Here is a 15,143-nt window from a genome sequence, read left to right as displayed (position 1 = left end):
TAATCCGGTAACAGTAATATAATTTAGCATGGCTAGCAATCAATAAGAAGTTACTAGCGCTAGGTTTTATTTCAAACCATCGCTTAAACACGTGTTAAAGAAACACTAATAAAAATAACAGCTCATTAAACATTTCGGCTTTCTCCACCGTGCCCAAAACAGAAACCGCGTTACCACGCTGAATCTCTAAAGACAGTCGTTGCTGAAGAAATTCGTGTGAGGGGGCTTCTCCTGAAGGAGTACGTAATCTCTTCCCCGTACGTTCTCTACAATCAATAGCCGTATTTAATCAATTTTGCTTCTAAACTGTAAATATTCCACAAAGAAATCGGGCCAGCGAAATACCGGCTCGTAATGAGTATTGCGTCCCGGCCGTACTTTAATTATTAATCATGAGTTCCCTAATTCTTGTAAGATAAGCAGATGAAAGCTGGAAGGACCCACAGGCGACTCGTAGTAGACCATTGCAGATGCGTAGATTTTTGTACAAGATATGAACAGAACCTGGCTACATTTCTACCGAGAAATTGCTCGCGTCCTTACATAGTAAATTGCGCCTGGTGACATTAAGTGCATGAGCGCAATTGTTTTTGTTTTATGGCCGATTTGGCGTTAGCGAGGCGAGAGCGTACACCTGCGATTAAGCGTTGGTAGTGAGTTCGGTGCTGTTTTCGTACAGAACACGGGATTTGGTTAAAACAGTCCAGTACCATGATACCATCTCCCAAATGCACTCTATTCCGTAAATGTGGAGGTTGCCATTTTTGTTACTGCATTGAATGAATTCCCTGGCGTCAACATATTAATACAACATATAACAACAACCCTTTGTTATATAAGACGGCCGCGGTGCTAGCAGTTTGGGTCTATGCAGCTTATGACATAATACTGCCCCAAATTGCTGCGACAAAGTTGTTGGGCCCCGTTGTTGTAATAGGTTATTGATAGGATTGGCGGTAGTCCATTCTCGTACCGTTTTAACTTTTAACGTACTTAAAATACCGTCATTGTGCAGCTTGAGGATAGAAAAATGGTTCTCGTCCTAAGTTTACGGGGCAGCACTAGAAAGCCTCCGCCTACGGTGGACAAGGAAATTGGTAATGGCCCACTTTGGAAAATCACTGCTGTTTGGGTTACGCTGCTGCGAATCGGTGGTTACATCTTCCCACCACAGAAAAAAAATTCTCGATTAGCGTCTACTTTGCATGCGCTTACGTATATTTATTCTGCATCCATCGTTGCATCGAACGTGCTCTTTCTGTACGATACCGTCAAGTTCTTCTCCTCGCCCCATCTATCGAACTGGTTTACGTCCGTTGTGAATCAAGTAATCACCACTTCGAACATTTTCTGTGATTTGCTATGCATGCTACTGGTGAGCTTATCCAGTCGAACAATTCTGCAACTGCTGAAAGCGCTCAGTTCCTTATCCTCCGGCTTGACTGCTTCGAAGAGACTGTATGCCTGTCTCTTCGTCATAGTTTTATACATTACGAATGCAGCGATGAAATATGCTTCTTATATATACACGTTACAATCTGGCCTCCAAGAATCACAACAAACAGCGGACTTCCGTCAGCGATATTTCCCCAGCTTGTCGATAGCTTATGTGGAAGTAATTGACCGAGTGTACTTAATCGGCACGTGTCTACCGTTTATCAGCCGCGAAATCTTGCTGGGCTTCGTGATGTCGGTGGTATTTTTCGCCAGTGAAGCTCTTCGTGGGATTACGGGGCTTCTGAATACTGAACTACTCGCCTCGGGATCGGTGTCCTTAAGCGAATATTCAAAAATGATACAGCTGAAGAAAATCGTCCAGGATCTGAATCAGGTTTTTTCGCCCATTGTCGGCATACTGTGCTACGCCAGTCTAACCGGTGCGATTGTCTTGACACTCGACTGTAGCCGGTATACCGCGAGCCAGCATCCTCCTGTGGGAAACATCATCTTCTTGATTACATACATTTTTTCATTTTGCATATTGACCGCCATCTGTGCGTATTCTACCGAACAGGTAATAATAATTACGAAACCGTAAAATTTACCGCTGAAGATCTCCCGGATTCGTGGCTTTTTGGTGTTTTGTTATTAATTTTCTTAGGGCCAAAAATTGGCCAACATTGCTAAAATGTGTTTGCGCGTGCGAGAAAAGCAGTCGACAAGCGATCAGTGGACAGCTATGTACATTTGTGGAAAGCAAACCGAACCGTGCTGTTTTACTGTCGGTGGTGTGGTCAGCACGCGGGAAAGCGCTGTTCAGGTACAATGACAGTTTGCTTTGTCAGTTACATTAAACTACCATAGAATAAACAGGTAAATAATGTACGGCTACAATATATTAGAAAACTTTCCCGGATCGGGTTTGTTTGTTTGTTTGTTTGCACTTGTACTTTCTTTACGCACTCCTCGTCATAAAAATCCGTTTTTTGTAGATTTGTGCCGCACTGATAAGCACCCTGCTCGTGTTTGCGGAGCTGGCTGGTGGTGATAAAAGCGGAGAAACGGCAAAAGAATGCGCCAATATAACGCAGGTTTGTGCTGCTAAAGTGTCTGTTTAAAACCGCCGTGCTACTTTATTTACCCTGAATATTTACCCTGAATATTTACCCCGCAGATCACCTGAAGTAAAGAAACACAATGTCGGTTATCTCCCACACGTTTGAATTACCATCGACATGAGGATTTCGTATAACTGGGACTCTCTGGCGCTTGTGTTCTAGTTTACTTGGTGATTTTAGTAGATGCGGTGTGTAGGGAGCTATAGTATTTACCCGTCCCTGAGGCGAACTTGTGTAACGCACCGGCGTTATCGAACTGCTTCCTGTTAATGTATCCGGCGATTAACGCTTCAGATTTCATTCTAAAATTCTTAGTGCTATTCGTACGCTTTGTTATTGAACGTTTCCTGCTTTAACCAGTAGTATTTAAGTTGGTTTGCGATGACGATACGATTCAAACGACATCTAGAGGAGTGGCTACCGTTTTTTTTCGATTGCAAATTTGCAAATTCCGCAGCAGTGTTTCCAGCTTCAAATAAAAGTTTTTCTTAGCATTTTCCAGTACCTCACACGCTGCTTGTGAAGGTGCATTACACCGATTTTCTCTGTAAACAGAAACAGTAATTAAGTACCATCGGTATCTCAGTCACTCGTAATACCCTCTGCATCATTCGAACTGTAAGCAACCAGCTTATCTAAAGCCCTACCACGCCAAGTTGGGGCAGTTTAAAAATTCCTCCACTTCTACCACTGAAGTGTAAAATTTTTGTTAAATTTTTGCATGATAGTTCTGGATCTGTAGCACCCTCAGTAATTTCGTTTCCATGCAAAAGGCTGAGGTTCGAGGGAACGAGAGCCATATTTCTAATTCAATTTTTGGTGCAAAAATCGCACTGCTTACTATGAAATAATCAAGTCTATTCGACAACTCTTTAAAAACTGGGGAAGCTGAGAAGTTTTAGACGATAACGTAGTTGCCTAATGAGACCCTCCTAGCTCTTGTTTAAGCACTGAGATCTTGTCTAAAGCCATTAGTGATCCAGACACTCACATTTCTCTAGAGGTACTTCTTAACATACAAGTATACGGGAGAACCGGAGAAGCACTATGTTTCGAGGTCACCTCCCGTACTGATGGCTTACATTACCTCCGTTGACTCCTAACGGTCACCTTCTGGGTCAGCCAACAGTTTTCAAAAATGTTCACGCGAAAATATCAGTTGATGTGTGTTTTAGAGGCGAAGTCATAAGCGTCCTAAAAATGACCACTCCCCTTTCGCATAAATCCTAGTCTGACCCTTTGCTGTCACAGCGAACGATTTCAACTTTGACACTGCTGGATCGGCAAGGAAAAGTTTTGCTAGAAAAATGCACAAACAGAAACAGAACTACGTACGGCAATTGTTTAAAATTAATTTTTCACAACAGCCCCAACTTGGCTTGGCCCACAGTAGTAAACTATGACAAAGGGTGGATTCTCTGTGAATTTAGCATTCTCCTCTTTATAAGACATGGATACACTTTCTGCGGAACCAAGTGTAATTTTTTACGGGGATAGAAAACCTTTGCATGACGTTCAGCTCGTTGCATATAGCTGCGTTTGGTTAGCCGGATGCGACTTGATTCATTCAAATTTCATCCCAACTGCGAATGACAACGAGCAAGGTTAAACTTTAAAAAAAAGGATCTGCTAGCAGCCATCAAAGCTCAGGTTAATTTCGATTGTTTCCTTATGTATTATTGATCAAACTTTAACACATTTATTCGCATCGGATTTCTTATATTATGTTGCTGTTTTGTTAATGGTCGTACCGTATGTAGTAAAAATAAATAGCGATCCGCCCACCCCCCCCCCTTAGTATACGCCAGTGTACCTGGAGGCAGGGGGCAGCTTCTTAACGTAAAATACCCCCGGGCTTAGCATACAGAATCGATGGAACGGTGTCTGTGTATGGAGAGATTGTTACTTTTTGTGCTCAATTATTTTATCTGTTGAACAAACAATCACCACGGAAGAACACCAGTTTATCCGACAAAGCACGGAAACATATTCTTCATTATTTATTTATCTTGCAAGACTTCGTATTTATTCAGTAAAGAAACGTAAATCATGTTTAGGGGCTTCGGTGTGGTAGGCTGGTAGCGTATTAAAGTCCTCTTTCTTTCCCGCGATCTCACGAACTCCTCCTAGAATCCGTTAGGTGGTCTACGGCAAATGTATTTTCAGGTAAGTTTCACGTAATACTTGTTGTTTTGTAACACTTTTTATAAAGATTTAATTTGACCGACCTGGGTGTGGTTGCACGCTCTAAAAGCGTCAGTCGATTTGCTGGCGCTAGAAAGCTCGGAGAAGACAATCACGGTACTCGCCAACGCGGCGCCGATCTGACAACAGAAATGGTACGCGTGAAGTACTGCAGGTTAATAATGCACCACGTTGCTCTTACACCGAAGGCACTTTCCCGTGTAATGGCAACTCCCGCCAAGGTAAAATGAGGAAGCTCTTGTTGCTTGGCCGCAAGATAAAGTTTTTCGTTGTCGTCACTATTCCACTTTGATTTTCCCGCGTGAAGGCACATTTTAATGACCTTTGTCAAACTGAGACCCTAAAATTAACGATGGCAGTAATTAATTTTTGACCGGTTAAATCACTGTGGATTCTCAAAGTTCGGTGTGTCGCTGCGTCGCACCTGTTCAGTGGAATAAGCACATGCACTTAATAACGCAGAAAGCGCCACGATATGCGCTGCTATGGCGGCTATCACGGTGGCCGAAGGTGGTTGCTCGGGTAACAAGTTGCCCATTTGAAATGATAAGAATATTAAGTTGGCCATCGCCGCGTAGGCTCTGCTGCCTGCTATGACCGAGAAGCATTGATCCAGACTGCTGACTAGCTGGCCTAACTGCAAGAGCGTTGCACACTCATGAACCGGCAAGCCATTTCCGGAATTCAGTTGATCTCGAATTTTCCACCAATTCCGACGGACAACTGAATTGCACAACAGAATTATGATAACGATGAAATACAGTAAGAGTTCGCGGCCAAACAGCGTGGATCGAATCACTGCAAAGTAAATGCGGACAATCCATTCTATGTACGATAGTGGGAGGTTGGGAAAATAGTGCTCGGCTGTGGTATTTAATGTTGCATACGATAGCGAATTAAGTTGTTCTTCACAGAACCGAGCCGCGTTCTTGGATATCCCAACCATCACGAACACCAGCATAGCAGCAACACAGACGACACGGTCTTCTCGTGTGATAGAAGCACTGTAGAGACGATCAAGGGTTTTGAGAAGCTCCAGTATACGTTTGTTGTACCACCACATGAATGCAATGCACAACAAATTAGAGAGCAAATCCGTGGCATCGATCAGCTGGACAAAGATCCGGGTCAACCAGTTGGACAGTTGTGGTTGTTTGTATAGGGCCGAATCGTATACCGAAAACAGTATGCAACCGATTATGACGCCGACATATATAAACATTACACAGTGCGCCAAAATAGCGCATGGACCACGGCTGTTCAAAGGGTGAAACGCGAAGCCACATATTTGCAGCACCGCCAGCCAAACCACGGTCACCTTCCAGACGAAGCCATTTGTCACCTCTGGAGCTACGTCAGAGATATCAGAAACAGGCTCCTTGATCTCAGAACTGCGCTTGTAATTTTTTATCCGCATTTCGACAAATGGCATAGTTCAGTGACATGCGCCGACCAAATATTCTAGTACGTACCAGTCAGCGGAAAAATTAAGCTGCTGCTGTTTGCATGTTATTCTTTATTAAAACGTACTTATATCGAGTGAACCGAAGCTCTAGGTTTTTAAGAGGTACATGGACGGCAAACAGAGGTCGTATTACTCGTTTTGTAACCTTCCGGGATGGGAGCGTTCTATATTGACCATATTCCGTCTGGGACCGTTTCGCTCCTCCACCTCCTGCTTAACGTATTCTACTTTAAATATCAGCTTCCGGTTCACGGGATGAACCAACACGATGACTTATTCTAGTATCCCCCAAGGAGAACTAGTCACACTCCAACCAAGGGGAACTGCTCGCACAAGCCGCTGTACACCAATGAGTGAAAATCAGCGCTACATCTCAGCTGTCTCAATTCTCGCAGCTCTCACTGAAGAGAGCAGGATCCGATGCACGCCCATCGAAGTCAGCTACTTTTGCACTCTTCAGTCTGCGGGTTACATATTTTCAATCCGCAAAACAAAATTTGTATTTGGTGGTGCGTCGCTGTGAGTCATAAGGAGGAGAGAATGTCTAAGTTGGGACAACGATTGCGACATTTGTTTGGGACATTATTTGCGGTTTGTCCTAACTCGCGCGTTCTGTGATAAGGAGGAATGAAGCAGGTTGTCGGTGTTGGGATTAACCTTGGATAAATCTCTGCGTGCGCAGATAAAAAAGATTTTTTGCAAACGAAACGACCTTCGCTTTTGTTCGAAGCAGTGTAGTATACCTGTTAACGCAACATGTTTTATTTTTTTGCAAGACTGATGCAGTGTGCCGTAATTCCGCCATATTTGTGGTAAATGTTAATTTATTCGTTAGTAACCGGTCTTAACATCATTACGTCCTAATCCTTCCGTTACCAGAAAAGTGTATGAAAATATCCTCGCTAACTGGCTTAAAAGGGAATACTTTAGTTTTGTTACCGATAGAATTCCTCCTACGCTTTTGCTTGGAGCATGCTGTAATTCCATTGTACAAATTGTGAATTTTCTTGTGCAAATTTGTGATGTTCGTGGTGTCAATAATTTTGTTGTCTATTGCTAGGAGCTCCAATACTGTATTTGAATAAAGTTGATTAAAATGTCACTTGAGTGCGGCAAGTTGAAATATAACGATATATTCAAATGTAGACCTGTTCAACAGTTCAAGCACCATCACAAATAAACTGTACTGTACATTCTGTAAACGGCCAATGTCAACGGTAATAATTATTCATGTTCGAATGGCTAGCCACCTGTAGAGGCTTTGCGAACGGCATTTTGCGACGGCAAAATTAAACGGTAAAAGTTTTGACGGCGTCAAAGGCAAAAGTAAAATTGAAAACGGCAAAGGTGCGGCAAAGGTAAAGTAAGCCGTCCCCATTCGGAAGGTTTTGTAGCGGCTCAATAAACTTAAGTTAGACCACAGGGTGTTTGGAAATCAGCACGCACCCAGAGCATGTGCGCCTGTAACCTTTAGGAAAGTTGCTCGGTGGATGTTCAATGGAATCACATCCGCCTTCCAGTCGAAGTTTGCAAGATCGGTGGACGATTCATTCATCAATCTGCCAAACCAACCCGTCAGATAAAGATATATTGTGCTGACATTAGAAAGAGACAAAGAGCTGATGAAAAAGTGAACAAGAGATAATTTCGACCCAACTGAATCTCTATCCATCTTACCGGTGAGACTCTTGACGAAATACTGCAGTTTTAGGACACTCATGAACACACTAAATACCCTCATGTTTGCACGCTTTGAGACTGCTCTTGGACCCCGTAAATACTTCAAAGAAATTCGCATAATGGTGTCACCACTCACCAGAAGCCACGATACTGGCTTTTGACCTATCCAGACCAAGAGTTTTAAAGGAGTGAGAACAATTCGGAAAATTCGAGATCTTTTTGCGCAAGCGTCAGAAAGTTGCTTTTCTCACCTTTATGAAGAACTTTGATAAACAAGTACAAAAAAAACATATAGAGTATGTAACAATTGTCAGAAGTGCTCTGTAGTTGTCGTTTTCTGCTTCTTACTTGGATAATGTTAAGCTGAAATGGCTGCTAAAAGCACGCTGGCTTATGAGCAAGGTCATTGGTCATTGCGTATTTCGTAAGGTTGCGGCACCACAGAAGCGACAGAAACCATCGACCATATGTTATCATTTACTCTATTATTTTATTCTTGACACAAATCCGGATCATTCGTACAATACAGTATACACTATATACAGGAAAATCAAAAAGCGGAGAAGAGGTTACTGACACGGAGCTTTGTGGCTTGTGCGCTAAGACTCAAACCCACTTTCCAGTTCAACGTACATATCAGATGCGTATTTTTCTATAATTCGAGTCATGACCGCTGCATTTTCCACACTTATTTAGTTACACCAGCTCTAAAATAATGACATATTTCCAGCTGAACTAGCAGCACTTCATACTGCCAGTGTTTTAATCAGAATGCGTTAATACTCTACAAAACCTCCGGAATCGACAGCTGGAATGCGGTGGATGTGCGAGCTGCCAACGGTCAGCTCCAGCATCACATGTCGTCAATGTCACATATTTGGGATACGTTCTGGATTTCGACTATTCCGGGCACCGTGCACAGTTTATTGACCATCGTTTACAGGAAAATATTTATCGATGTTCCATATCTACACCTACAGATGCATATTACGATAACAGAATTAAGCAATTGGAAAGGTCGTCGCGCGAAGGACCTACCGAGCAAATTCAGGTGCCAGCCCGACCATCGGCGGATCAACCAGGGACATGGTACCCGGCCAAGTTCCTCGTCCCCGGCCTGTTCGGTGCAGCGTATGGTTTTATCGAAGTACAGTGTGGCGCTTTCATCGTACGGGACTGGTTTCCAGCCCAGGCGGTCCGTCGGTTGCCGTCCAAGGAGGTCTTACAAACCCGCGTCATCCGTCCTTCTCATTTTATGGCTAAGTCTTTCACGTTAGCGCAGTCGTGTACAGGCGATGGACCGATTTCGGCTCAGCTCTGGAGTATGTGGAAGGGGAAGTTGGCAGCAGCAGGATGGGAGGTTTATCCATTACGTCACGAGCGAAACGCAGTCGTGTGCCTGAAGGGGCATGAGATAATACATCATATGGAGCAATATATGGTAAGTTCGGAAGTCCTTAGAACAGGCTTTTCCGAGAAAAATAACAAAGCTTCATAATTATTACGAGTCGTATGTGTGAACAAAGTGATTCTTTTTTCTGGATATACAGTAGCAGTGGGTGCACTAATATTATTGTCTTAGGGTTAATGTATGGCATTAACACTTGAGGAACAAACGAAAACGAGTCGAACGTACTTCTTAAAAATTTCTATGATACAGAGAATACTCCTGTAATTTGAATTTTTATTATTATCGTTTTGCTCTTTTAGTATTAGTTTATATGTATCTTTTCACTATGTTTTTAATTTCCAATTAATTTTTTTGTCTGCATATTTCTTTTGATTTTTTGTACTCGTATAATTATTTTAATACAATTTTTCAAATTTCATTCATTGTTTATTATTTATTTAGTGTATTGAGTAACAGTAAGTAACATGAGGAGCATGCGATCGCAGTATTGGTTCATTTGTCTTAGCCTCTCAGGTTTGTGTTTCTCGGGTTAAAGAACACGCTCCCTTAATTTTAAAATCTTTCCCACTCGAATGCCATTTAAAATGTCCTTGTGCAATCAACAACAGGAAATACTCTTCCGAGATGCCCGAAACGAAATGGAGGAACGCCTTAAGGCCGGGTGGATGTTTTTAGGAGATGAATGGATTCCACGTCGAACGTTCAGTATGATTCCGAGGGTACCGAGCAGGAACTGACTGATAGAACTGTATGCCTTAGAGCATTACCGGCAGAAATTCTTGGCGAAATGCTGCTGTTCCTGGACAGTACTAACCTAGAGCAATTGCGCCGCGTATGTATGCTGTGGAACTGCGTGCTCACTCAGAAGCAACTCTCCAAAGAAATTCGAGTTTCCTTTCCAACAGCATCCACATCAATTGAACACACAATGCGGGAGACTATCACGGTTGTCCGAAGTCAGTGGAAGTGCATTAACTTCTCGACGGAACGGATCGTTATAAGGTTCGCCTTACAAGGATCCGATTACACGGGCTTGGTAGACTATTTGCGATTAATTCAAGCTGCCGTGGAGCCGCAGACGACAGGACGGAAGCTAATAGTTATACTTGACAGGAGTGTCTGGAAGATAGTTGAATGTTTCGCGGATGAAGTAAGCAGTATCGCTGACACATGCTCTGTGGCATCGACGGTTGCCGCAGTGATTTGGAAGAACTGTGTGATCTCTGTTGGCGAAAGGTTAACCCGTTGTCACCCATTGGCGTTAGGACGCAACATGGTACTCGAAATGTTCTTCTCAGCGACTTATAGCAGTTATTCGGTATTTTATAGCGTAATTAGCATAACGAGACTTTACGGCTGCAATAAAAAAAATAAACCAAACTTGTCTCCTAAGTCACTCAAGAACCACGAGCTCGCGAAAGTCGCTCATTTTGATCTTTTTGAGCTCCGGGAGGTCTGGTAATTAACTAATTAGCCACTGAGTCAATTAATCTGAAATAATTCAGTAATGTAAAACCAATATGGCTTTATTAAAAAATGTCCAGCATGGGTCCTAAAAATTAAACAGTAAAGACCACAGTCCATCAGAAAAGCGTGTTGCGTTCAGACACCATTGGGTGTGTATGGTCCTGAAGTGCGGGCGGGCGCATATTCGACACACCTGTTATATACGTGAACCGGATAACGCCCTCTCCTTTCGGGCTTGCTACGGGCTCCACGTGGTTCCGGTTACTGGAACCCTTCCCAAATTGGTTTAGGTGAGCGGCACCCTGGGTGGCCGGCTGTCGCCTCAAACGAAACGAAAGGACGGGTATTCGTTTTAGGTGTCGGACAACGAAACATGCAAAACAACCGATCATGGTGATAATGTTTTGCATTCAGTAGCAGTCCATTGTCCCTAAGCGTATGGTCTGTAGATCTTTGCGGCAGCTGCGTTATTAAATTCCGTCTGATGCCGGCTACGCTGTACTTATAGTACCTCAGCTACATGGCAATATGGCCGCAGTTGCGGCTTGGCGATTAACCGGAAGTCAAAGGCATCACAACTCCAGCCGCGTTCATGTTGCAACTGAATTAGAAACTGAGTTTTGGTGGCTCTCACTATTGCACAACGTGCAATATGCTACTGACCTATGAACGTCTTTCTTTGATATGTCGTGATGCGGACTGTTGCAACATGCAGTAGAAATTATAAGAGTGGACAATGCAAGCAATGCAATGCCAATGTCATAAAGACTGTCATATGATGTATCAAAAAAAGCTTGTAGATGTTTTGGAAAGAAGGTCGTGGAAAATGACATTTTCCTCTATGTCCTGATATCTACCAATTGCTAACACATAGAAACACAGTTTCTTGGGCTTTTTAATTTTGTGACCAGTGGGTCAGTTCATTGACCACTCCAGTACCCTTGTTTTGAAGTGCTGTTTATGTACTATACGATGAACGTTTTTGTTCCGATCAGCTGCTGTTCACCTAATTACTACAGAATTAAACGTTTTTATGATTAGGACCGTCTGCGCCCAATGGCGTTGTCAAACACCCCCATCATTGCCGGTGACCTATGGTCTGCACGAGCACACAAAAAATTTCTTTTCTTAATTGAATTTTTCATCGGGAAATCCAAATTTTCAAGAATAAATTCGTACTCCTTCGGGTAGTGAGCGTTGGAGGGTTAACTCGGTATCGCTGGGAGAATCCAATTTCTATGGTACGTGCGGACTGTTCGTAGCGTTTATAGAGTACGTATATTGCACATTTTATAGTATAATATAATAATCTGTATCAGTATGTGTCTGTAGTTGTAAGTATAATTATTGCACATTAGTTTCCAAGAATTACATTGTCGAAGATGTGCACTGGCTGAAGTGACGTATCTCCATTGAACAGATTTTGTGCGGCTTTCAAAACTGCGAAAGAGAAGATCTTTGTTACTTCCACCAACGTTGCTGGACCGTCGATGATTTGTGCTGTTTGGACGTGTTCAAGTTGACCAAGATGACTCTGAACGCCTTGCACAGTTTAATGGTGGAAAGACAGGCGAGGAGAAGATGAAAACTACAACTGCAGCCAATAATATCGACAAAACCACGAACTGGCAAACATGTTGTTTACCGCCAACGGGGAATACCTTTTGTTAGTAAACCAACAACAAAACTTTGTTACTCCTTAAAGCCAACTCAATAGCCGTCTAGACGTTTCGGTATTCGATTTGAACGATTTTGCTGAGCGGATAATGAGCGATTTACTAACCAGAAAATGACACATTATGGTTCTAATATTTAACGCTCTGACAAATATGCGCAATGGGGATTTAAGTTCGAATTTTACCTTTTTCCGAATTTTACCTTTTTCCGATTTCACTACAGAAAAATGGCCTAATTCGTAGTGTACAAGCTCGTTGTATTTTACTCTTTGCGGGCAATACATATACGTATTATTACCGTCCTTTCCAAGAATGTTATGAGTTCGCTCAGCAATATAATGTGATAACTCATAAATTCCTAAATGCGTTTCTTTTTTAAATTAGAATAAACCGCGCCAGACGCAAATCATATACAGGAAACTCTCGTATTTCTTCCGGCGTAATGCCGCTTTTGTGCAAAATATGGCAGCCTTTATGCCTTTGAGTTAACGTTCACAATTTACTCCCTCTGGTGTTGTTATTATTCTACTATGTATTTGTCATAATATTTTATCGTTTATTTTTGGTCACGGGAGATCGATAGTTCTTTGGAATAGTTTACTGGTTGTGAAACAGACAGTTTCAGGGATCCACACGATGCGTTACCTTTTTAAAACGCCCGCCGTGTAAGACACGAATGCGGTGGATGTTGTGGGACGCGATGGGCAGATTCAGCATGGGAATATCAAGTTAAGAATCTAAAGTAAGCCAAGAAACCAAGAAAGAACACCCGAAAAATACTTCTGCAAATTTTTCTGTTGAATTTTCCAAGAAATGATTCTCTGCAGATTACCTATTCATCACTGTGCTGCCTGGACTGTTGCCTGTCTTTAATCGTCATTTGGGCGATCGATCCTCAGTCGCCCAGCACTACATTTCGGGTAAAACCATTCTCCATCATCAGTGTTTGCACATTATTCTCTCCGGCATCGTTCCCGTCTTCGATTTTACGGCCGTCCACCCTACTGACATCCTGCCGTGCACCGAAGTTAACCTTCGCGGTGTGCGTCGGCAACGCTGAAGCCTGGGTGTCCTTCATTCTGATTTTGTACCGGCTAATCAACATCGTTATGTCCCATGAATATACGCGTTTAACCTCCCCCAGGCTTTTTTCCTCTTCTCCGGAGTTCACATCACTTAAAATATAAATTTGTTTAATTAAATAGTTCATATCACTTAAAATAGCGCTGTTATTAAAAATATACAATCTGGGAAATTTCAGAAAAATCACAAAAATCTGCAAAATAGAGCAGGGCTATACGGTTACTTGGTTCGGCTTGTTGTTTCAAAAATGGCTTGTGCTCCATACTGAACATTTTTATGATGTTTGGGCTGGTTTTTCTATGTATAGCATGTGTATCTTTGGCATATAGCAGCAAGATAATAGTATATGTTCAGCATGTATTATATGTACATCATACATGCACGATGCATGTATGTAGATGTATACAGTAGCATGTCTATTTTCTACGTATACGGATGCATATACAGTATACAAGCGAGGCTTCCGGTTGCCGGAAGTTGACGCTCTTGTGTATGGCCTGTAATGGATGGTGGATGGTTTATTTGAGTTAACTGATGTGTGGGACGTGGACAGCTGACAGCCATTTCGCATACATAGTCTGCACACACACACAAGCAGCTGACCCGATTGTCAGCTAATGTTCAAAAATTTGCAACACTGGTTTTTCAGTTACCTAAGATGACGAAAAATTCACCGGGTTCTTTAACGACTCGAACAAGTTGCTGTTTAGGAGGAATTTCATCGAGCTTGCTGCATGATTACTCGCTAATAATTTTTCAAGCATGGCCGTGGTCCGTAGCCGTTTTGGTAGCGAGATGTTTCACAAGATCTTCCTACGCTTTTTGATAACTGCTGCGTAGCTTGCAATAAAGGTTTCCTCGTGATTTTTATTTATTGGTATTTGTTGTTTAGATCTTATTTGCGGATATTTTGAAGTACTTTATAATTGAACTTCCTTAGTGATTATTTATGGCATAACAACTATTATGACATGATAAACGGCCGTTTTGAAATTTGCATTCAGATATTCGTAAATTTTTATTTTGAAACGACCGGATGCGGCTAAACGACCACTGTGTCCTCGTCCTGATTCTGCCCCTGTTGGCAACTGCAGTTAATTATTGCTATCGTGCCGACTTCGATGTTGTCTATTCCACAGCCTAATTTTTATTTGGCGGTTGGGTTATGTTTCTGATTAATGTTATGATGGAAGGCAAATCAAGAAAATGTCAATTTACGAGCGCAATAGCAGTGCCAGTCTAATTGTAAATGCGACAACTGTAATACGTCAAGCCTGCCGTAACCCTTCCTCCGTCTAGTCTCGACGGGAGCCTGGCCGCTGCTGCTCTTACATCGTAACGGCAAAAATTTGCCATTCTCTGTCCAGACCGGTTATAAATATCGGTCTGTCCGTTCAGCGTGTTAAAATAAGCTGGTACATGTGAAGCGACTACAGAGCAAGAAGAACAAAAGAAGAATGAGACCGGGAGAATTCTTTAGAAGTCGATAGAACCGTAGTCAAGCTGAACAGACAGAGCGATAGAGAACAGAGAGAAAAAATAGCTCTGTCTGTTCAGCTTGACTACGATAGAACACACCAGGAAAAGCTGTGATTCTG

The sequence above is a fragment of the Paramacrobiotus metropolitanus genome, unplaced genomic scaffold (assembly GCF_019649055.1).
Source record: "Paramacrobiotus metropolitanus isolate TYO unplaced genomic scaffold, Prichtersi_v1.0 Parri_scaffold0000053, whole genome shotgun sequence".
Classification (NCBI taxonomy): Eukaryota; Metazoa; Tardigrada; class Eutardigrada; order Parachela; family Macrobiotidae; genus Paramacrobiotus; species Paramacrobiotus metropolitanus.
Note: the sequence above shows the minus strand (reverse complement) of the source record.